The sequence below is a fragment of the Oryctolagus cuniculus genome, chromosome 3 (assembly GCF_051225735.1).
Source record: "Oryctolagus cuniculus isolate XC-2025 breed Fujian yellow rabbit chromosome 3, ASM5122573v1, whole genome shotgun sequence".
Classification (NCBI taxonomy): domain Eukaryota; kingdom Metazoa; phylum Chordata; class Mammalia; order Lagomorpha; family Leporidae; genus Oryctolagus; species Oryctolagus cuniculus.
Window position 1 is genome coordinate 151,219,506 of NC_142869.1, and position 23,818 is coordinate 151,243,323.

The following is a 23,818-nucleotide window of genomic DNA, read 5'->3' on the forward strand; positions in this document are numbered from 1 at the left end:
CATACATTTCCCAAAGATACTATGATACGTTTACCAATACAACTAATAAGAAAGGAAGAAAACTTAGAAAGGGTCAGAAGACCAAGGAGATAGAAAGAAGTGAGTGGAAATACTTTTCCATGTTTCCCACTTTGAAGTTTGTTTTGTTTAGTTTATAGTATGTCTGTCCTTTTGTTTCTTTCTCAATGTGGCCATGCTCAGCCAAAGAAACAGTAATGCTCACAATTTATCTCAAAGAAAAGCTGATCAAGCATATTCTAGGTGTTATGGTTAAGAAGAAGGACATTGTATAAAACATTTTTAGAATGTGTCTTCATCCACACTAGTTAAGACAATAAAGAGCTTGATATTGTAGGGTCAAAATTTGATTATCTGGAAAATTCAATTCCATCCTTGATTTGCTCTTGACACTCAAACATTCAGGACACAGTTCAACAACAGTGGGCAGGAAGCAGGCCGATGAGAACTACAGGCTGATGTGGCTGGTGCAGAAATGGCTGGGGTCAAAAAGAAAGAAACGATTCCAGTGCCTGGATTCCACAGTGTTGAGATGACTGGAGTGCCAGCTCCAGTAACACTGAACCTGGCAAGTGCAAATAGGTTCATTCACAACGTCTAGACTTTAAGATCCTGTTACTGAACACTGTTCCGCACTTTCCAAAACACATCCCCAGCCCCCATCTCTGCCATTTGGATCTCTGTCTAATATGGTTTAACCCTCATGTTCCATACTTCACGCAGGACCTCCATGTTCTGTGATTCCTATGCCAAAGAGTAAAGAATTAGCATTGATGTATTCACTTTTATTTGGACAGAGTTCAAATAGCAAAATAAAGTGGGTTTATTGGCATGGCTTAGGAAATTTAAAATGGAATACACTCTTATTAAGTTGAGGTTCCTGTCAAGGGAATATTAATACTTAATTTCCCAGGATACTCTGTTCATGTAATTCCAGTATCTATCTCCTGTCCCAAGACTGTGATGTAAATTTTCTAACTGAAATATTTCCCTAACTGTCAATAACTTGTGTGTGCAGGCTAACACTAGAAAATGTACTACTTATGGCTTATCTTTTATTACAACATTTGATGCATTACATTCCCAATATGATGATTTTCTTTTTATTTTGCTGATAGCATCAAATGAAGGAAAGGGAGAACTGCATAGAGAACAAAAGAAGGAAAAATATATTCCAAAAAAATCCAAGAGAAATAAAGCTAGATATTATAAAACATTAACTCTGCTCAAATATCAGCTCCAGATTCAAGTAATCTGGGGTGTATGTAAAAGGTAGCAGGAGCTCTCACTGGCATATTTCATGGTATGCAGTGATGTAACAATAAAACAAAACAAAAGGCAGGTAACAAACTTAAGAAATTATAAACTTAGAAAACTGGAAAATGCAACCCTTTGAAAAATCTCCATTTTAAACAACAGAACATGAGAGGTGGTTATTAGCAGTGGCTGTGGTGGTGTACGTGAAAATTTATGACAAGCAATGGTGTACTCAGAAGAGATTCTTTTGTCCTGTGTGTAGACCTTGCTAATCATGTAGAAAACTGTACTTCACTGTCTGGTTTCAACTCAGAGCAGGCAGAGCTTTGAAAATCCCAGAGATTTCACAGATTTTATATTTCTTGCTATGTTCACCCTGTTTTGGATGACAGTTCTGAAACAAAGAGGAAACACACATAAATACACAAACATAAAAACATAATGCCTGTTGGTGATTCTAACCCATCCAGGACACAGCTGCATGGTCAGCCAGTTTCCAAGACAAAAGGCAAGAGATGCGTGTCTCACACAATGTGCAGACCTACAACTGTTCACCTGCTGCTGGCAATCTGATACAAAGCTCTAAATCCGGTGTTAGAGAAACACAACAGGTGTGACAGGGAAGGAACAATAGTGGAACTGGTGCCTAGTAACCTTAATTTTAAAGGAAAAAAACAGGTGAACGTATCAGACACAGTTAGGCTTCAGATGTCTATATTATCAATTCACAGAGTATAGGTAGCAAAGTGAAAATGAAAATTTAGCACAATGAGATAAATGCAGCCCTGCAGATACCACTGAGAGAGAGTAGAATGGCATTCTTTTCTAGAACAGAACCACAGAACATTCTTGGCTTTAAAACATATATAATACAGCATAAGCATTAGAAGGATTGAATTGAATACGAAGAGGAAACAAGTAAATGGGTTATGCAAGCTCAGGAAAACACTCACAGGGCAGATGACTTTGACCAGACGTTGGTAAAAAGAACTACTCTGAGAGAGGCAGTACCCCATTTTGCAAGTAAGCTCAGAGTTGTTTGGCTCATATTGGTTAATGCTGCATATTAAGTGTGTAGTTGAAAACTGAACTTCATTGTTAAAACGGACAAATTGGAGTGCATTATCCCTACAGTAATACCAAAGTTAACTTCGGACATAATAAATAATCTACAATGACTTTTTATTCAACATAGTTGCTGCAGAATTTTTGGAAGTTGAAACTAAACGTTAAAAAACAAAACAACAAAAAAACACCATCCGTGCATGAATCCAACAACATGCAACACTCATTTAGAAATCAGGCAGGGGTGATGAGGAAAATGAATCTGAATAAGTCAATATCTAGGTCAATAGAACTTTTATCCCTCTAAACTCAATGAATAAACCTCATTAACAAGATGAAAAAATTATTAAATAAACCTCAAAATTATAAATTTTCAAGACAAATTTGGACTTCCTTTAAAGCTAATCATTTGTGTTTTCCAGAAATCTAAAATAAACTTTACTTACAGTGAGAAAGATGACTATAATGTGAGAGAAAACTGATCACAAATATATGTGCTTTTATTGCTAAAACTTGATTCTTTTTTACTCGTTAACTCAAACTGCCTTGACTTCTCATGTTTATGCAAAACAGATTTTTTTTGGAGGAAAAAAGAGAGGTACTGTAACATCAGAGGAAATCATCAAAGAACTAGTGGCAACATCTTAAGGCTTTTATCAAAGTAGTGAGGGAATGCATTAAAGCAACAATATCTGAAGCTTACATGTGATGGGACTACTAAATTTAATAGTGTATCTTATGAACATATGTGGATATAATGATTTTTCTGTAAGAGTACTCCATTTTAAAACAATTTTTTTCTGAGTAAGAGAACATTATTTTCTCAAGACAATTCAGAAAAAGAATTCACCGATGTTTCATTAATAATAGATGCTTCACATTCTACAAACAGAGGAGCAAAGTTTTTGAAAAACTATAAGCACTAAAGTAAAGGTTATACAAATAAGAATAAGGCTATAAATGGAAAACAGTCCCTAAAAATATCACTAATCAAATTCTTTCAAGAAAATAGTGAGTTAAGTTGTGAATTGTTAAGACTTTGGCATAGGACATAAGGATTTAAGGAAAGCATCTCATCTTTCAAGTAACATTAAGCAAACCATTATCAAATTTGAAATGTCTACTTGGAATCAACAGAACACATAAAATATAAACCTTTTCTTAATCTCAAACAGCATGTGTTAGCCATAAAGATTTACCTGAAACTAACGGGGGTGGGGAGGGGAAAAAGTGTATGAAAATACACATTTATGTGTTTAGTACTTTAATTATTTGAGACATTCCTACCAATAAAATGTTGTTGGCGCTTACCAATAAGTTAGCATACACTGAGAAGTCTTGAGTAAATTTCTTTATACAAATTCCATATACTTGAGGTTATAAGACGAAGCACATACTGTTGAGCTCCATGATGCAAGGGGTAGAGTGGATGATGGGTGGTAATCACCACTACTCATGAAGGAAGACCCTTGCAGGTGTGGTGTGGGAGCTCCCTGTGAATGCAAACTACAAAGCCACTATGGTTCAGTTTGGGGGTTCAAGTTGCCATATATCCTTAGTTATTTTCTCAAGAATTAAACATAATCCACAATCTCTAAAATTGCATCATCTAAATGTATGGCAGAATTAAAACTAAATCTTCCAAAGGGAAGCACACAAAATTTCACTCAGAAATTACGGACTTCAGTCTCTAAATGTTAAACATAAATGTGACTTGTCCCTTAAGTGTTGAGACTTAACTGAAAAGTGATCCCTGTTAAATAGAAGAGTGGGAATAAGAGAGGGAAGAGATGTACAACTTGGGACATGCTCAAGCTGACTTGCCCCAAATGGTAGAGTTAGAAACGTGCCAGGGGATTCCAATTCAATCCCATCAAGGTGGCATGTACCAATGCCATCTCACTAGTCCAAGTGATCAATTTCTGTTCACAATTGAACATAATGATAGGACTAAGAGTCAAAGGGATCACATAAACAAGACTAGTGTCTGCTAATGCTAACTGATAGAATAAAAAAGGGAGAGAACGATCCAACTTGGGAAGTGAGATACACAGCAGACTCATAGAATGGCAGACGTCCTAAACAGCACTCTGGCCTCAGAATCAGCCCTTAAGGTATTCGTATACGGCTGAAAAGCCCATGAGAGTATTTCAGGCATGAAAAACCAAGACACTCTGGCAAAAAAAAAAAAAAAAATGAAATGACCTAAATGAAAGATCTCTGCGAGTAAGATCCCAGTGGAAAGAACAGGTCATCAAAGAAGGAGGTACCTTTCTCTGAAGGGAGGAGAGAACTTCCACTTTGACTATGACCTTATCTAAATATGATCAGAGTCGGCAAACTCAAAAGGTTTCCATAGCCTTGGCAACTCATGACAAGAGCCTAGGGTATTTACTGATGCCATAAACAAGAGTGTCAGCTTGTTAAGTCAATAACAGGAGTCACTGTGCACTTACTCCTCATGTAGGATCTCTGTCCTTAGTGTGCTGTACATTGTGATTTAATGCTATAACTAGTACTCAAACAGTATTTTTCTCTTTGTGTTTCTATGTGGGTGCAAACTGTTGAAATCTTTACTTAATTTATACTAAATTGATCTTCTGTATATAAAGATAATTGAAAATTAATCTTGATGTGAATGGAAAGGGAGAGGGAGTGGATGAGGGGAGGGTTGCGGGTAGGAGGGTAGTTATGGGGGGGAAAAAGCCATTGTAATCCATAAGCTGTACTTCGGAAATTTATATTCATTAAGTAAAAGTTAAAAAAAAAAAAAACATAAGTGTGACTTGTCCCAAAGAAGACAGGAGTGGGATTCATAAATCCTGAAGAGCACTTGCGTAGAGTCTGTATCATGGCCAGAGTGAGCCTCACCAGCTATCAGGATACTAATAGAATGTTATCAGTTTCTACTTGGTATTTTAAGACTTTTGTACAAGATGTATTTGATGGCAATTCCCTCTTAATTAGAAGCAACGGTCAATCTCTTTGTGTTCAAAATAAGGAATTTGCTACATGCTCTGAGCAGCACTTAAATTACTTGGGATAGTCTGTCCTTTCACGGTGTTATAGACACAAGAATAGATGTAACTAACCTACACTTGTTATAAATACTCAGTAGAATAGGAGTTTATTCTCTTCTGGCTACTCTATCTGCGAAATGTTCTTCGGTGTCTTGAATCCTTGTTTTCTCCTCGCTTGTTAGAGCAACAACTGTTTGGGAAGCATATTTAAGGGTTTGACAGTTAGATGATAAAATGAACCCCTGAATCCTGGTCAGTAGCCAGATGCCGAGCAGCACTCTCCTTCAGCATTTTGACTGCCTGCATCTGCTCACTTCAAGCATCTGACAGCTGCCTGGTCTCGGGCTTGGAGGCATAATCTGTACTTCCACGTGTAACCTGCCTAGATAAGATGCAAAATACTCAGCTGGGACAGCACCTGGGAAGAGTGTTCTGTTTCCAAATTTATTTCCTCTGAGCAGCACTATCTACTTCTGGAGAAGGCAAACAAAATTAGATTTACCAGTTATGCAAGCAAACGCATATGAAAACCTGAGCCAACTCTCACCTGGTATCCAGTGTACATTTGGTTTTTTTAAAAAAATTTATTTTATTTATTTGAAAGACAGTGTTACAGAGAGAGGTAGAGACAAGAGAGAATGGTCTTCCATTTGCTGGTTTACTCCCCAGATGGCCACAACGGCCGGAGCTGCTCCGATCCGAAGCCAGGAGCCAGGAGCTTCTCCCGGGTCTCCCACGGAGGTGCAGGGGCCCAAGGACTTGGGACATCCTCTACTGCTATCCCAGGCCATAGTAGAGAACTGGATTGGAAAGAGCAGCTGGGACTAGAATTGGCGCCCATATGGGATGCTGGTGCTTCAGGCCAGGGCTTTAATCCTGCGCCACAGTGCCGGCCCCTCTAATGCATATATGTATTGTTGCAGGCCCTCATAAAACCTGGCATCCCAACAATGCCACAAAATTGACCAAATCTGTATTCAGTGTAAATACCATAAATCATTTCCATCATAAAAATTAATAATTGGATTTACAGTAATTGACACAAAACCCATCTTTTTTGTTTCACACCATACTTTCTAGGAAGTTAGGAACTAATGCAGTTCACTCACCATTGTGTGCCAATACAAAACTCAGCATGCAAAATACATGAGGGGATCTTTCAAAATGTTAGTGAAAATATGCATTGTAAAAAGTTATGGGTACCAAGCCGGCGCCACGGCTCACTAAGCTAATCCTCCACCTGCGGCGCCGGCACAGCGGGTTCTAGTCCCGGATGGGGCACTGGATTCTGTCCCGGTTGCTCCTCTTCCAGTCCAGCTCTCTGCTGTGGCCTGGGAAGGCAGTGGAGGATGGCCCAAGTGCTTGGGCCCTGCACCCACATGGGAGACCAGGAGGAAGCACCTGGCTCCTGGCTTTGGATCGGCACAGTGCCGGCCGTAGCAGCCATTTGGGGGGTGAACCAACGGAAGGAAGACCTTTCTCTCTGTCTCTCTCTCTCTCACTGTCTAACTCTGCCTGTGAAAAAAAAAAAGTTATGGGTACCAGCATTGTGGCATAGCAGGTAAAGCTAAGACCTGTTATGCTGGCATCCCATATGGGTGCCGGTTCATGTCCCAGCTCTCCACTTCTGATCCAGCTCTCTGCTAATGGCCTGGAAAAGCAGTAGAAGATGGCTCAAGTGCTTGCGCCCCTGCCACCTACTTGGGAGACTCAGATTACTTGTAGCTCCTGGCTTTAGCATTGTCTAGTCCTGGCTGTTGCAGTCATTTGTAAGTGAACCAGCGGATGGAAGATTCTCTCTCTCTCTCTCTCTCTTTCTTGCTCTCTGTCTCTCCCTCTCTCTATCTCTCTCTCTCTATAACTTTGACTTTCAAGTAAAAAAGATCTTTTTAAAAGAAATTATGCATTGAATTAAAAAAAAATTTGCACCCAGTCAACTTACTTTTACATATAAATTTTTTGAAGTAGCATCATAATCAGTGCTTAAAAGCTACTTATAGAATGAAAGCAACAGATACTTAATATTGGTTATACGCTACACATTTTGAGTGCAGCTAAAATTATCCTCTTGTTTCAGAAAGATGTATTGTATAAAATGGGGCAAAAATACTGCTCTGATTTACATTTTTTTTGAAATATAACATTAATGGCAATAAGAAAAACTATTCTTCTGTGCATATATCAAAACATCTGCAAGAGAGGTGAGCTATAATACAATCCTTTAAACTTATGCTTTAGAATTTTTTATGGAAAAGACCATTATTTTAAAACAAAAACAAAAGTAGAAAATACTTAGGAAGCAATTACTGTATGGTAGTCTGGCACTAAACACCATTCAAATATATAACAACCCAATAGTCCTATAAGGAAGTGCTATTATAATAGCCATAGGATATTAGGAAACTGAAACACAGAGTTCAAGAAAGTCACCAAAGTCATACTGGAGACAAAGTTCTAGCAAGGAATTTGGACCCCAGTTAAGCTCTTAGCACTGTGTTGCATGACTGCTTATGATGAGATTCACTGGGTACTTCTTTGATGAACCTTATATGAGCAGTCCAGTAAGAACTGTTGTAGACTTGAAACAAAAGCTATCATGTGTTTGTGTTAATAATCATCTGATAAAATTTAAGCCCATTGTATTTAATATTAAGGTGCATATGTGTATATATTTATCTACTTTAGCATAGTTTTCTTTTTCTTTAGTACTGTTTCTTTTTCCCCAAAAACCTTTTATTTAAGGTATACAAACCATGCATTTCATAAATACAACTTTAGGAACATAATGATCCTTCCCACCATACCCACCCTTCCATCCACACTACCACCCTTCCTCCTCCCACTCCTATTCCCATTCTAATTTTTTACTAAAATCTATTTTCAATTAACTTTATACTCAGATTAACTCTATACTAAATAAAGAGTTAAACAAATATTATGGAAAAAAGTCATCAACAGTTTTATCATTTCTTTTTGGATTTTTTCTATGACCCACTGTTCATTCAGGAGCATGTTGTTCAGTCTCCATGCATTTGCATATGTTCTAGAAATTCTATTATTCTGTGTTTTTTAATAGGATTTATTTATTTGTTTGAGAGGCAGAGTTACAGAATGAGGAAGAAACAGAGCGAGAGGTTAACTGCTGGTTAACTCCCCAAATGGCTACAATGGCCAGAGTTTGGCCAATCTGAAGCCAGGAGCCTGGAGCTTCTTCCAGGTCTCCCATGTGGGTACAGTGGCTCAAGCACTTAGTCCATCTTCTGCTTCTTTTCCAGGCCATAGCAGAGAGCTGTATGAGATGTGGAGCAGCCAGGACTCAAACCAGCACCCATATGGGATGCCAACACTGAAAGCAGCAGCTTTATACATTACACCACAGCACCAACCCCCTTCTAGAGATTGTTGAGTTGTTGATTTTCAGTTTCATTCCATTGTGGTCAGAGAAGATGCATGGTATGATTTCAATTTTATTTTAATTTTCTGTTACTTGCTTTATGGCCTAACCTGTGGTCTTCCTTAGAGACAGTCCCATGCACTGGTGAGAAGAATGTATATTCTGTATATTCTGTAGGATGAAAAATTCTGTGGATATCTGGTAGGCACATTTGGTCTATAGTGTCAATCATCTGTTGTATTCTTACTAATTTTCTGTCTAGTTGATCTGTCCATTGCTGAAAGTGCAGTATTAGAGCCCACCATTATTATTGTATGGGAGTCTATGTCTCCCTTTAGATCCATTAAATTTCTTTTAAATAGCCAGTTGCCCTGTAATTAGGTGGACATACATTTATTATAGTCACATCTTCCTGTTGAATTGATCCCTTCATCATTGCATACTGCCCTTCTTTGTCTCTTTTTATAGTTTTTTTATTAAAGTCTATTTTGTCTGCTCCTTTTTGGTTTCTGTTAGCATGGAGTATCTTTTTCCATCCTTTCACTTTCAGTCTGCATGTATCTCTGTTGGTGAGATGTGTTTCTTGTAGGCAACAAACAGATGGGTTTTGTTTTTTAATCCATTCAACCAGTCTACATCTTATAACAGGAGAGTTGAGGCCCTTTACATTCAAGGTGACTATTGATAAGTAACAACTATGTCCTGTCATTTTTCTAAAAATATTCCTATTTTTATTTTGGATTTCCTTTCTACTTTTACTGGGAGATTTTCTGCCATCACTTTCTTTTGTAATGATGTCAATGTTTCTGTTTTTCTGTGTGTGGCACATCCTTAAGCATCTTTTGTAAGGCCAGATGAATGGTGACAAATTCTTCAACTTCTGTATATTATGGAAGATCTTTCTTTCACTTTCATTCATAAATGAGAGCTTTGCAGGGTACAGAATACTGGGTTGACAGTTTTTTTATAAGACTTGGAATATATATCTTGCCATTCTCTCATAGCCTGTAGGGTTTCTGAGTCAGCTGAGAGTCTACATGGAGATCTTCTGAAAGTAATCTGGTGTTTCTCTCTTGCACATTTTCGAATCTTTTCTCTATGTTTTCCTGTGGAGAATTTAGCTACAATGTGTCATGGTGAGGATCTCTTCTGGTCATGGCTGTTAGGAGTTCTATGTGCTTCCTGTACTTGAACATCCCTTGAGAAGTTTCTTTAATTATTTCACTAAAAAGGCCTTCTAATCCATTATCTCTTTCCAGCCCTTCAGGAACTCCTAAGAGCTGGATGTTGGGTTGTTTAATAGCATCCCATAAATCTCCAACATTGTTTTTAGTTTTCTAATTTCTTCTTCGTTTTGGTCTGACTGTAAAATTTCCAGAGATGTGGCTTCAAACTAAGATATTCTTTCTTCTGCCTCCTTGAGTCTGTTGTTAAAGCATTCCACTGCATTTTTTATTCGATCTATTTAGTTTATTTCCAATATTTCATTTTGATTTCTCCGTAAAATCTCAATTTCATGGGAGAAATTTTCATACATGTAATGCATAGATTTCTTTAACTTGCGGATTTGCTTCTGATTACTTCTAAGTAATCCTATAATCAATTTTTTGAATTGTTTCCAGCACTTCTTCATTCTCTTCATTTTCACCTTCTAGTATTAAAGTGCTGTTGTGTTCCTTTGTTGACATCATGCTGTCTTCCTTATTCTTGTTTCTTGAATTGCCATGTTATTTTTAGGCATTTGTGGAGATACTTGTTGGATATTTTTCCATGTGATGGCTTTTATTTTTGGACTATGCCTTTGTGGATAAGTGGAGTGTCTGCTCTTTCAGTGAATACCCTGAGGTGTGTGCTGGGTATGGTCAGGAAGTTCTGTTCAGTGCTCCAGGATGAGGGAAGTGTCCAAGGTGAAGCCCAAACTGGGCGTGGTAAATCTTTTTTTTTAATCAGAGGGGAGTTTTAATCCGCTCTGTTGGCATAGCCTCACACTCACCTCTTCTCCTCCAAGGAGACCAGTGCAGGATCACTCACGCCAGTGGGTATAATATTCATTTGCGTTGCCACAAGACCCAGACAAAGGATCTGTATAGTCCACAGTGTAAGCACAGATCACGCAGCCACATTCTGCACCCTCACATGAGCCACAGTGTTTTCACAGTCCCAGTACCTAGAGTTCCCTCAGTCATGAGCACTAAGTCCCCCATCAATTCTCCAAGCCAGACTCAGGAGTCTCCACTTGGCTGGTTGCTGGGCACATGGACATGAACTGGCACAGCTGTTATGGATGTCCAGAATGGTATCTGCTCCCTCTCAGCTAGTTACAGGACGCCAGGGCCCTGGTGGCTGAGGAGAAAGAAACGTGCCCCACTTTTTTCCCTCTAGGTTGTAAGTTATACTGGCCCCTACAGGGCTCCAAGCTCGACTCACTTACACTAGGCTCTTCCCATAATTTTATCACCAGTGGTTTGGGCTGCTGCAGTCGGGTCTCACCATATTCTCCAAAGTTGGTTCTGAGGCTCTTGGCTGCTAGGGTCCTGAGTTGCGTGCATCCACACCATCCATTTAGATCCACAGTGTCCCTCTAATTTGCATGGGATTTCCTCTGCTGTTTTCTCCCTAACTCTTCCCTGAGATTGCACTCTTTCCATGTTTTTTTTCACTATCTTCCCCTAGACTAGAGCAGTAAGCTCCCTCCCTATTCTGCCATCTTGGTTTATCCTCCTACCTTAGCATAGTTTGAATTTTTTTTTTTTTTGTGGAGAAAGAAGAGTATTTGAGTAGGCATTTGACAAAGTGATTAAGACATCACTTGGGACAACCATATATCATATTGAAGTGCTTGGGGTTGAGACTCAGTTCCTCTGATTCCAATTTTCTGCTAATGCATAGGCAGAGAAACAACATATGATCACTGAGATACTTGGATCCCTGCTACCTACATGGTAGACCCAGATTTGGAACCTATTGAGAAGCTAGGAATGTGGCTTTTGGTGTAATAAATTTGCAGTGCCTATCAGATAGTCAAAATATGAGGCAGGGTGATGTAATATACAAATGAAAAGATTGGCCAAGGAAGGGGTACCAAAGGCTCACTTAGAGTAAACAAATGGAGGCCAGAGAGTGAGGACTGACTCAGAGTCTCAGAAAAATTGTTATGGGGCCGGCACTGTGGTGCAGCGGGTTAATGCCCTGGCCTGAAGCGCCGTCATCCCATATGGGCGCATCCCATATGAGTCCCAGTTGCTCCACTCCAATCCAGCTCTCTGTTATGGCCTGGGAAAGCAGTAGAAGATGGCCCAAATGCTTGGGCCCCTGCATCCACGTGGGAGACCCAGAAGCAGCTCCTGGCTCCTGGCTTCGGATCAGTGCAGCTCCAGTAATTGCAGCCATCTGGGAAGTGAACCATCAGATGGAAGACCTCTCTCTCTCTCTGCCTCTCCTCTCTCTGTGTAACTCTGGCTTTCAAATAAATAAATAAATCTTTTAAAAAAAAAAAGAAAAATTGTTGTGAGTCTGCAGAAGTTCTCTTCTGGTTGATTATATTTCCTCAGAGCAACAGAAAAGGAGAGTAGAGAGAGACATTCAAGGTTGTTGAAAACAGATATGAAAGGGAGATGGGGGTCCGCACTGTGGCGCAGCGGACTAAAGCCCTGGCCTGAAATGCTGGCATCCCATATGGGCATCAGTTCGAGTCCTGGCTGCTCCACTTCCTATCCAGCTCTCTGCTATGGCCTGGGAAAGCAGTAGAGGATGGCCCAATTGCTTGGGCCCCTGCACCTCCATGGGAGACCCAGGAGAAGCTCCTGGCTCCTGGCTTCAAATCAGCGTAGTTCCGGCCACTGTGGCCATCTGGGGAGTGAACCAGCTGATGGAAGACCACTCTCTCTGTCTCTACCTCTCTGTAACTCAATCTTTCAAATAAATAAAATGAATCTTTAAAAAAAGGGGGGGGAGCTAGAATGAATATTGGACATGCTACTGATTTTCTAGAGGACAATAAGGAGCAATGTAAAGTTCAAGGTTATCAATTTAAAATGAAATCCAAACTAAACTAAACTACTGTCTATGTGTATGTACAAAGTATATTTGGATTTAAATAGGTTTGTTAGAGTGTAATCAAAGCATTTGGACATTGTTGATGGTGAGAATGATAATGATGATGGTAATGATAACAAAAGCTAACCTTATAGTGCATACCATGTATCAGGAAGGAATTTCTCTAAACACTTTATGTAAGTTATCTATTCGTTGCAATAACCCTATGTAGTGCATCTAACTATTATTGTTGCCATTTCATGCAAAATTGAGACAGAAATATTTGGTAACTTATTGACACTGGTAAATGGTGAATACAAAAAGTCTCTTTAAGTCCAAATAATCTGATTGAATGCAATAATAATTCAATATTCCCATGAAGGAATGTGATATCTCGTTTAAAAGGAGAGGAATAAAGAAACAAAGGATAGTCACAAAGTGGTAGAATAATAAAGTATGGGTCTCAGTGGGGTAGAAAAGGACGAATTCTGGAGTTGAAATCTTCAAAGAAGTAAGCTATAAAGATAAGAATTGTTGGTTGGAGAATGGAACACTTGAAATAAAAAATTATGAAGGGATAGTCATGTGGTCTAGCAATTAAGACACCCATGCCCCATGTTAGCAGTGGCTTCCTGATTTTCACTTCCTGCTAATGCAGTCTGAGGCAGAATGTTATGTGCAAGTGGTTGGGATTCTGCCACCCCGATATGAAATCTGGATTTAATTTCTAGCTCCCCAGCCATTGAAATTCTCTATGTCTATCTCTCTACTTCTCAAATATAGAAATAATTTTTAAATCTATAAATGGGCCAGCACCATGGCTCAATAGGCTAATCCTCTGCCTGAGGTGCTGGCTCACAGGGTTCTAGTCCCGGTCGGGGAGCCGGATTCTGTCCCGGTTGCTCCTCTTCCAGTCCAGCTCTCTGCTGTGGCCTGGGAAGGCAGTGCAGGATGGCCCAAGTGCTTGGGCCCTGCACCCGCATGGGAGACCAGGAGGAAGCACCTGGCTCCTGGCTTCAGATCAGTGCGGTGTGCCAGCCACAGCGCGCTGGTCGCAGAGGCCATGGGGGGTGAACCAACGGAAAAAGAAGACCTTTCTCTCTGTCTCTCTCTCTCACTGTCCACTTTGCCTGTCAAAAAAAAATCTATAAATGAAGATTCTAAAGGATGTAGATATATTTGGAAACATTAAGTCTAAATATAATCCGGTAAAAATGTAACTAATGTAATAGAGTATAACATTTATATGGAAAGACATCAAGGAAGTGAGAGCAAATTACTAAAAGCATTATTTGCAGGAGTATTAAAATCATCAAGGTAGAACTACTTTTGATAAGAATGACTTAAACACAGGGGCTAAAATGGTCAACAAATGAAGGAGGTTGGCACTCAGCTGGTGACTGAGGGAGGATAAGATTGCCATTTTGGCAAATAAAAATACAGAATGCAAAGATACATTTGAATTTCCTATTTTAAAAATTGAATATTCTTTAGTCTAAGAATACCTCTAATAATGAATGGTACACATATGCCAAGAAATCATTTGTTGTTCTCCTGAATTTCAAATATAGCTGAGCATCTTATAATTTATATGGAAAGCCTAATAATGGAGCCAGTGTCTCAGTTCAGATTTATCTTCTTTAAAAACTAAATTCATAAACTGTATGACATATTCTTATCCCCCAGCATTACTTAAACAAATAAAGTGATGAATAAGTCTTACCAAGTCAAATTTTTGCTTCTAGTTTGCTAAATTAGAATAAACATATTCCATAATCTTCTAATATATATTCACATGAAAATATACATGCATATGGCCTTTTATGAAGGCAAAACTATTTTAAATGTATAAATGGCAATCTAAAATTTTTATCACCAGGTATATATGCAATAGGATACCAATGGGCAGGCTCCCTGATCATCTCTCTGTTGTTAATTCAGTTTAGTGAATAAGTCCAATTATGATGACTAGAAAATAGCCTATGCATTATCGCAAACCATCTTTCATCTTTGATATAAATGGGAAAAGAGTCCTCTCAGTAATTTCACAGTTATATTTAAAACAAATTTAGTATTGTGTTTGAAGTTATGCTTTTAAAGGCAATAGGCTCCATAATGTGGAATCAATACCATAAAAACCTCTATCATTAAATGTGATTTCTTTTCATTTTCTAATGTTGTTTTATGCTATTTCATCATTAATTTAATCCTTATTAAATTATATAGACACAATCATAAAAGATAGGAAGATCTATGAATAAAAAGGATAGTAATCTAGACCTGCAAACTGTTAGTGATCACTTTATAATTATTGTTAACACATTGTTGAAATTTGACTGAAGTACATTATAAGTTACTGTAGCTGACCAAGATAGAGTAAAAAGAACCAGATTTACCCTTCTAACTAAAACAACCAAAAACTACAAAATATTTCAAGAGACTAGACACCAAGCATCACAAGAGAGTGATTGCTTAGTGATTGCTAAGTTCAATGATTGCTCTACCTTTGTCTTGAGTTTCCAGGCTGCCATACGAGAAAAGTTTCTAGACTGTCAGTCTCCATAAGTTGAGGAAGAAGATTTGATGTATTGAAGTCTAGAGAGGCTAGAGTATCCATGACAGTATGTGCAGGAGGGAAAAGCTGCAGAGGGAAAGAAGTCCAGAGACCTTCAGGTGTCTCTCTCTATGTGTCCAGCGCAATAATGATCAGCACATTCACATGAGGAAAATGCACAGGCAGGGAGAAGGATCACAGAAGATGATTAGAGGTAATCAGGTTCACTTCTCTCACAGGAGCAAGTCTGGTGCCATTTCCCTAAGCCATATCGGAAATCACATGGGACACTGGGTCAACGTCTGTTCAATTATGAGAATATGTAGCTCCAGATCTAGCACTGCTGGTCCTAACTAAAAGAAATTTTTAAAACATGACCCCAGTTTACTGGCATTGTGGCAGAACAGGTAAGGCCTCCTCCTGCAATGCCGGCATCCCATACGGGCAGTGATTCATGTCCTGGCTACTCCATTTCCAATCCAGTTCCCTGCTAATGGCCTGAGAAAAGCAATGGAAATGGCCCAAAGACTTGGGCTCCTGCTATGCACATGGGAGAATGGCTCCTGCCTTCAGAATGGCTCAAGCCTAGCCATTGCGGCCATCTAGGGAGTGAACCAGCATATTGAATACTTCTCTCAGTCTCTCTTTCTCTCTCTGTTACTCTGATTTTCAAATAAATAAATAAATCTTTAAAAATAACTTAATTAACTAATTTTTAAAAATGACCCTCAAATTATCAAGTTCTTTCCAACTAACTAAATTTTGTCCCAAGACAAAGTTCAAAAATATTTACAAAAATACAAAAATATTCAACCTCCAGTAAGGTAAACATCATAATGTCTAACATACAGTAAAAAGTCACCAGGCATGCAAAGAAGCAAGAAAATACACTCTATATGGAGGATAAATGTGGATTAAATAATCAAAACTGACACAGATGTTATAATCACAACAAAAGGACACTAAAACAGTTGTAACAACTGTATTTAATGTGTTTGAAAATAAAACATGATATAAACAAGATTCAAATTGAACTCCAGAAATGAAAGCTAGAATGAATGAGATGCAGAATATGTTGCATACAAATAATAACAAATTAGAAACTTCAGGAAAAAATTGGGAAACTAAATTAAAAAACAAAAGAATCCAGAATAACATACAGTAAAACAAGAATAACAACAACAATGACAAAAGGTCAATTAGCTGTGAGACAACATAAAATAGACTAAAATATATTTAATAATAGTTCCCAAAGCTTTGGAAAAGGGAGAAGACAGATGAAATGGACAAAAATCATAATAAAATTTTTTCAAACATGATAAAAACTATAAACTCATAGATACAAGAAACTTCATTTGCCCAATACTCCACACGTCATGGTGTATCCTTACTAAATTGTTTAAAACCAGACATAAAGAGAAAAATCTTGCAAGTAGACAGAGAAGGAGTACATATTATGTACAGAGGAATAAAGGTAAAGATCACTCAAATTTTTGTCAAAATGTCTACAGTCCTTTTTTCTACTCCTGAGGAACAGTGTTATTTTTCTTCATACAATTTGTTGAACTCTTTACTTAGTGTAGGTTTAATCTTATGAGTTCAAAGTAAACTGAAAGTAGATCATTGTAAAAATAAATAGAGAGAACAGGAGAGAAAGAGTGAGAGGGTACGGTGGGAAGTATCACTATGTTCCAAAATCTGATTTATGAAATACATGAAATTTGTATACTTTAAATAAAATTTTTTAAAAATTTTTTTTGACAGGCAGAGTTAGACAGTGAGAGAGAGAGAGAGAGAGAGAGACAGACAGAGAAAAAGGTCTTCCTTTTTCCATTGGTTCACTCCCCAAGTGGCCACTACGGCCAGCGCGTTGCGGCCAGCATGTTACGCGGATCCGAAGCCAGAAGCCAAGTGCTTCCTCCTGCTCTCCCATGCGGGTGCAGGGCCCAAGGACCTGGGCCATCCTCCACTGCCTTCTCAGGCCACAGCAGAAAGCTGGACTGGAAGAGGAGCAACCAGGACAGAACCGGTGCCCTGACTGGGACTTGAACCCAGAGTGCTGGTGCCACAGGCAGAGGATTAGCCTAGTAAGCCGTGGTGCTGGCCCTAAAAATGTTTTAAAATTTGAAAAGATTTTTTTAAAACATTGCTATTTTAAAACCAGTTAAAGTAGTTTCTGAGCAAAGAAAATTAGCAGATATGAAAAGTCATTTATAATCTTGAAAGTGTCAAGTTATTTGGAGGTTTATGATATTTATTTATTTATTTTAGAAGATTTATTTATTTATTTATTTATTTGAAAGGTACAAAGTTAGAGAGATGGGAAGAAACACAAACAGAAGGAGTATTTCCATCTGCTTGTCATTCTCCAAATGCCCACAACAATCAAGACTAGGCCATGCAGAAATCAGGAAACAGGAGCTCTATCCATGCCTCCTACATCGGTGGAGAAACATTAGTTCTTGGGCCAATATCCACTGCTTCCCTGGAGTAGTAGCAAGAAACTGATCAGAAACTAAGAGGAACAAGGACTCAATCCAGGTACTCTGACAGTAGCATGTGGACATCTCAAGCAGCAGTTCAACACACTGCACCACTGCACACACCCCAGGACATATGCTTTTAAGCTGTTAGGCACCTAGTAACGTAGTTTCAAAGCATATAAAAAACTGATAGAAAATCCTTACTTAAGGTATACTAAGCTGATCTTCTGTATATTAAGATAATCGAAAATGAATCTTGATGTGAATGGAAGGGGAGAGGGAGTGGGAAAGGGGAGGGTTGTGGGTGGGAGGGACGGTATGGGGGGGGAAGCCATTGTAACCCATGAGTCGCACTTTGGAAATTTATATTCATTAAATAAAAGATAAAAAAAAAAACTGATAGAATTACAGTGAAAAATTGAAAACTGTTTAATTTAGTCAGATATTTTAATAATCCTCACTATAACTGGTAAAATAAGAATACAAAACATCACTAAGAATAGACAAGACTTGAACGTTATCAACTTATTTGACCTAATTGACATTTATAGGATAATCCACTTAACAACCATGAAAACTCATTGTTTTCATGTGCAGATAGAGAATTAACTAACGTTGAACATTTCATAGACAATAAAACACAAATCAATAAACTTAAAGGTAATTGTGCCATATACAGTATGTTCTCTATGTAGTATAATTATATTAGAAATAAAAACAGAAATATCTCTGAAATCACTAAGTGACTGGAATAAAATATACCACTAAATATCCTATTGGTCAAAATAAGAAATCAAGAGGTAAATTAAGAAACATTTCAAACTGAATACAAATATAAGTGCATTAAATAAAGAATTATATATTTGTGATGCTGATAAAGCAATACTTGGGGGGAGGATCCAAAATGGCCGACTAGGAAAAAGAAGTGCTGATTTTGGCCAGGGGAAGCTAACAGAAGAAAAGAAAGTGCAGTCTCAGGAGAGAGTTGAAGAGAGGTTTGTAGTGGAAATTACACTAAAAGAAGCAAGGCCCCACGGAGCAGCATAGACAGTACAAAGACACAGCAGCAAGTGGGGACACCACTCACGACTTCCACCCCTGGATCTGGAGGAGACACCATCTTCTAGGAATGAGCACTGGCCTCTAGATAGCCACTAGAGGAGAAGACCTTCTACTAAGCCAAAGAGGCATAGTTCAAAGATAAAAGCCTTCAGAGGAGAAAACTAACAAGTATCTCCACAAATGCCTAAAAATAAATGCAGAAAAAAAAAAGAAATATGAACAAGGAAGACAATATGACTCTCTAAAAGGAATGCAAAACCCTCCAATATTAGAATATAAAGACAAAAATATTGATGAAATAACTGAAAAGGAATTCAAAAGAATGATCATAAGATTGCTCAAAAACACAGAGAAACAAATATATGAGATAAAGAAATCCAGACACAACATGGATGGAAAACTTTGCCAAGAGTAGAGATACTGAAGAGAAATCAGACTGAAGTATTAGAAATGAAGAGTTCAATATGTCAAATAGAAAATAGTGGAAAGTGTTAACAACAGATTTGGTGAGGCAGAAGAAAGGATATCCAAGCTAGAAGACAAATATTGAAAAGTTCTCACTTGGCCGGCGCCACAGCTCACTTAGCTAATCCTCCGCCTGCAGCGCCAGCACCCTGGGTTCTAGACCCGGTTAGGACACCGGATTCTGTCCCGGTTGCTCCTCTTCCAGTCCAGCTCTCTGCTGTGGCCCGGGAAGGCAGTGGAGGATGGCCCAAGTGCTTGGGCCCTGCACCCGCATGGGAGACCAGAAGGAAGCACCTGGCTCCTGGCTTTGGATCGGCGCAGAACGCTGGCCCCAGCACACCGGCCATAGTGGCTATTTGGGGAGTGAACCAACGGAAGGAAGACCTTTCTCTCTGTCTCTCTCTCTCTCTCACACTGTCTAAACGCTGCCTGTCCAAAAAAAAGTTCTCAGTCAGTTGGACCAGGAAAAAAAAAAAAAGAAGAAGAAAGAACCTAGAAAAACTGAAAACAGTGTTCCTGAAGGAAGAACAAATTCCAATTCTTCTCAAACTATTCAAAACAATTGAAAGGGTGCAAATCTTCCCAAACTCCTTCTATGAAGCCAGCATCACTTTAATTCCAAAACTAGAAAAACATACAACAAAGAAAGAAAACTATAAGCCAATATCCCTGATGAACATATTTTCAAAAATCATCAACAAAATACTAGCTAATTGAATGCAAACAAGACACCAGAAAGATTATTCACCAAACCAAAGGGAATTTATCACTAGTATGCAATGATGGTTCAACATATGCAAATTATCAATGTGATACATCACATTAACAAATTGAAGGATTAAAACCATATTATCTCAATAGAAGCAGAGAGAGCATTTGATAAAATACAATGTCCTTTCATGATAAAAAACCTTAAGCAAATTGGGTATAGAAGGAACATTCCTCAACATAATCAAAGTAATATGACAAACCCACAGCCAGCATCATATTGAATGAGGAAAAGTTGGAAGCATTTCCACTAAGATCTGGAACCAGACAAGGATGTCCACTTTCACACCGCTACTCAATATAGTTCTGAAAGTCGTAGCCAGAGCCAGTAAGCGAGAAAAAGGAATCAAAAGGATACAAATCAGACTTGATAAACAGGTAATTGTTTTTAACCAAGGTATAAATGTAATTTAGTGTAAAAAGCTTGGTCTTTTCAAAAACCTATGCTGGAAAATTTGGATATGCAAAAAAATTAACTTTTAATGTCTTTCAGATTTATCCATATTATTGTAAATGACAGGATTTCTTTCTTTTTAAAGATTAATAGTATTCCACATTTTCCTTACACACATTTTTTAATCCTTTCTATTAATGAACACTTTGATTCCACATTGTAACTGTTTTTGAATAGTGCTAGGATAAACATAGGAGTGCAGATATCTCTTCAGTAAAATCATTTCACTTCCTATGGATATGGACCTAAAGTGAAACAAGCCAAATATTGAATGATCTCATTGGTACATAGACTCTCAAATGTTGAACTCAAAGAATTAGATGATTACGAGATTTAGGTAGATGGTGAAATAATTCAAAATTTCAGTTATCTAGAAGGAATAAGTTTAGAGACCTAAAATACAACAAGATATTGGAGTTAATAACAATGTGGTGTGCCCTCTGGGAGGCAGCAGGTAATAGTTCAAGTACTTGTGTCCCTATCACACATATGAGAGACCTAGATTGAGTTTCTGGCTCCTGTCTTCAGCCTGCTTCATTACTGGCTATGGTGGGCAGTTGGGGAGTGAATCAGTGGAAAAGATTCTCTCTCTCTCTCTCTCTCTCTCTCTCATTCTCTCTCTCTCTCTCTTCCTCTTTCTCTCTCTCTTGCTGTGTGTGTATATGTTTCAAATAAATTAACTAAGCAGAGAATGTTTTAAAAAAGAAAAATACTGAGAGTAGATTTTAAGCATTATCACCACACAAATAAATATGCCAGGTAATAATATTTAATTAGGCTGATTGAGTAATTCTATTATGTATGCATATTTCAAAACATCATATGGTACATAATAAGTGCAATTTTTATCCAAAATAATGAATTTAAAAATGTATACATGCTAAAGATATAGCTTACTGTATGCCAGTTATACCTCATCAAATCTTTTAAAAAGAAAAGAAAGCTTACAGACAAGAAAAAAAAAAGAAAGAGGAAAACAACACAAGTTTTGGCAAACAGAAAAGCAATGGATTAAGTGACAATTTGCAGCAGGGCTGAAATAACTGGATTCTAAGCAAATACCATGAAAAATAAAGGAATTGTTGGTTCCAGGTATCTCTGAAAACGAGATGAGAAAGAAAATCCAACATCCATTCTCCATAATACCCAGGACTATCCCAGCCAGGCCACTAGCCTCCAGGTAGGGTACTAAGTTGGTCTTTTCTAGAAAATCAGACTGGCACAGAGAAAAATATGAAGACAAAGTACAAAACTGTCCACTCTGTTTATCCTACAACACAGCTAACAGTCAACAAGCCTCAGCCATGCTCTCAAGATTTCCAGTCTTACTTTGTTCCTCCTATTCTTAAATATGAATGCAAAACCTGAGATTACAAAGCACCTGAGAAAAATCCCTGAGAAGAAAATATAACCAAAAAAACAAAAAAGCGGCTAGGGCCGTGGCTCACTAAGCTAATCCTCCGCCGGTGGCACCAGCACCACGGGTTCTAGTCCCTGTTGGGGCGCAGGATTCTGTCCTGGTTGCTCCTCCTCCAATCCAGCTCTCTGCTGTGGCCCAGGAAGGCAGTGGAGGATGGCCCAGGTCCTTGGGCCCTGCACCCACATGGGAGACCAGGAGGAAGCACCTGGCTCCTGGTTTCAGATCGGCACAGCGCACCGGCTGTAGGGGCCATTTGGGGGGTGAACCAACGGAAGGAAGACCTTTCTCTCTGTCTCTCTCTCTCTCGCTGTCTAACTCTACCTGTCAAAAACAAAAACAGCAACTTTGGGGAAAAAAACAGTCTGAAGCTTTCAGAAAGAATTAACATGACTTTCTTCAGAGGGGTAAGAGAGCATATTACAAGCAGAAAACAAAAGGAATATTGAAGAAAACAGAAAGGAAACTGAAATGTAAAGTTATAATTTTATTATATAATTCTCAGTAAATATATGCATAATTTTGATAATGAAAAATACAAAAGTAGAAATGAAACATTTACAAAAAGGATAAGAAAATAAAATTGAGACAATCACCCAGAAAAAAAAGAAGATAAAGATAAAAAAACAAGAAACACTTAAGAAAAAACAACCAGAGAATTTGTTCAGGAAGTCATTATTCTAATGAAAAACAAAATTTTTAAAAGAAAAAGAAACAATGAGACAAGAAGAAATGAGGAATAAAATAATTTATGAAAATGTCCATAAACTCAAGAACATGAATTTAAAGATTAAAATGATCCATTGAGCCCAATGCATGAAAATGTCCCTGCCCTAACTGGGAACAAAGGAACTAAAAGAAGAGCTTACTTGCTCCCAGAGAGGAGGAGGGTGGGAAAACCAGGCACAGAATAAAAAGAGGAAGGATCAGATGTCTTCAGGCTTCTCAGTGAGCATCACTAAAGCTAGAATTAGTTTTATAAAATCTGAAGCAAAATAATTTCCAGGCTAGAAGATTATCTGCAAACATGTAAAAATTCACCATGTATCATGTACAACAAGGCCTTTAGCTACAAAAAAGATGTAGAATAGGGCAAAAGGCATCCAATGTGGGAAAGATGAGAGTCCCCAGGGTAAGGTGAAGGGAAATCCCTCTTAACAGCTGTGCACCAGACATAAAATACCACCAATCCATACTGGAGAATGTCACCTTCCCCCTAAAAAGATGAAATTGGTAGTTCACTGATGTACTTGAAAACCTTAAGAAAAGATGTGGACAATTCTAGGGAAACTTCAGCATCGACTTAGTTACAAATAGAAAAACTACATGCCCAGTGAGGATAATCCATGACTTTATGAAAAACAAAATACTGAATAATAAATAAAATCAATCATAAATTATCAGATCACTGAAGTTTTGAGTAGTGCTTATGAAGTGGGCAGGCATACAAGTTAAAATCGATTAGGTTTGTGGGCTGGAAGACCACGCCTTCGCCACGCCCCTGTGTGTTCTCATCCCCCTGGCCACACCTGGGTGCCCACCAGCCAATCAGGTTAATTGACCACTCCCCTTTGGAAGTGGGTTAAAAGCCTAGGGCACAGTGTGCCCGGGGCCTGCTCTTTTTCCCTGGCCTCTTGCTAGGAAGGGGGCTTGCTGTAGTCCTGCACCTCCAGGGCGCATGGCCTTCGGGCCATATGCTCTAGGCTTCCTGGCCTAGATGCTCTTCCACATGGCTGGTTCCTGGTGCTCAGTATGAACCCCTATTCACCTCTCTCCCCTAAATGAAGCTCTCACTCTCTTATGCACCTTTCTTACTAAATAAAAGC

At 38.5% G+C, this 23,818-nt stretch overlaps 1 protein-coding gene across 2 annotated transcripts in view; it reads right to left on the reverse strand.

Annotated features, from left to right (window-relative positions):
• TFEC (transcription factor EC) overlaps positions 1 to 23,818 on the reverse strand; it is a 151,252-nt gene that overhangs the window by 87,048 nt on the left and 40,386 nt on the right. The gene's annotated exons all lie outside the window — the stretch shown is intronic.